The 1,859-nt window shown below is 43.6% G+C and overlaps 1 pseudogene; it reads left to right on the forward strand.

Annotated features, from left to right (window-relative positions):
• The first annotated feature begins 216 nt into the window (after window positions 1-216).
• Window positions 217-1,445, forward strand: LOC107944381 (uncharacterized; annotated as a pseudogene).
• The last annotated feature ends 414 nt before the right edge of the window (window positions 1,446-1,859 follow it).

The raw sequence follows: 1,859 nt of genomic DNA on the forward strand, positions 1-1,859 counted from the left end.
GACGGTGCGTTTTGGTGAGTATTAGTTACTGTTTGTTATGTTTTCTTTTGCTTGAAATATGCAAGTGCTGCATGGGAAGGAAGTTATCGAATTACAGAAGAAATTTGTTATCTGTTTTCTCCTCTCTTTCTTCCTTTTCTCCCTTTTCTTTCCTCTAAATTCTCTGCTCGATTTCAGTTTTTCTCAAAGGTATCAGAGCTTTCACGATCCTTTTTGATGGCCGGCGGTGGTGTTTCGACAAGGTTGCAAAAAGAGGTGAGCACGATGCAGCAGGAAATCTCCAAAATCCAAGAGGAATTCGCGCATCTGGAGGCCAAGCTGGACTCCCAATTACAGGAGTTCAAAACGGCGGTTCGAGGTGATTTACAGTCGCTGTTGGTTCAGTATTTCGGGCCACCACCAACTGGTTCATCGGTAACTGCTGCAGCTGATAAGGGTAAGGGGGTTTTGGGAGCTCCTCCTGGGTTTTTACCTAAAACCACCAATTTACTGCCAGGACAGACGGAACCCTTTGTTCCGGATGGAGGTAGTGTGCATGTGCGAGATCCTTCCTATGTGGCGGGAGTTTTTACTAGAACCAGTCGATTAGAGTGTCCTAAGTTCGATGGTAATGATTTCCGGGGATGGTGGACCAAATTGGAACAGTATTTTGAAGCGGAAGGCATACCTGAAGTGAGTAAGGTTCGCATGGTGATGTTGAACTTAGAAGGCAGAGCATTGGAATGGCGTCATTTCTATTCACAGAGGCAGGGTGGTTTGCAAATGTTGTTATGGCCGGCGTACATTAAGAGCCTCCAAGATCGTTTTGGATGTGGGCCATTTAGGGATCCGATGAGGGAGCTGGTCAACTTGAAACAGCAATGCTCCATTTCTAGTTTAAAATCCAACAATGTTGGTGTTGTTGCTAATACCTTGCACTATGGCGCCTTGAACACGAGCATTGGTGCAACAGCGACAGTTTCAAGTGGAATTGGGTGTTTGGATACAGGGCGATTCATGGACCAGAAGGGCGCAACATTGGGTGCCTTGTTGGAAAATGGCCAAATTGAGAACTGGGCTGACTCTGGCCTTGCCGATAATAGCCAATAGACTGACACTTCGACTGATGTTGACACTGACCATAAAAACCAGCTTCATGGAGTTCGACATGGAGCTGTAATGGTGAATATGGTCCAAGTCAAAAAGTAGTGATCAAAAGACTCTTCGCAGGCTTGCTCAGAATCGAGAAGCTGCAAGGAAGAGTAGATTGAGGACAAAAGCCTATGTCCAGCAGCTTGAGAGTAGTCGACTCAGGCTTACAGAACTAGAGCAAGAGCTTCAAAGGGCACAGCAGCAGGGTATTTTTATAGCATCTGGACTTTCTGGGGACCATGGCCATACAGTTGCGGGAAATGCTGCTTTGGCATTTGACATGGAATATGAAGACATACATGCAGTCAATATGAGGGAAATGATATTCATAATGATATATGTCTCCTTTGACATGATTCTTGGTGCCTATCTCATTAGTAACATGACAGCATTAATCGTAAAAGGATCCAAGACAGAGAAGTTCAGAGATAAAATGGCAGATATTATTAAGTATATGAACAGAAATAAACTTGAAAGGGATCTCCGTAATCAGATCAAAGGCCACTTGCGTTTACAGTACGAAAGCACATACACTGAGGCTGCCGTTCTTCAGGATATTCCCATCTCTATTAGAGCTAAGATTTCCCAATCTTTATATTTGCCATACATTGAAAATGCATCTCTTTTCAAGGAATGCTCTTCAGAGTTTATTAATCAGATTATTATTAGACTCCATGAAGAATTTTTTCTCCCAGGAGAAGCAATAATGGAACAGGGAAATGTTGTGG

Source organism: Gossypium hirsutum, chromosome D05 (assembly GCF_007990345.1).
Source record: "Gossypium hirsutum isolate 1008001.06 chromosome D05, Gossypium_hirsutum_v2.1, whole genome shotgun sequence".
Taxonomy (NCBI): domain Eukaryota; kingdom Viridiplantae; phylum Streptophyta; class Magnoliopsida; order Malvales; family Malvaceae; genus Gossypium; species Gossypium hirsutum.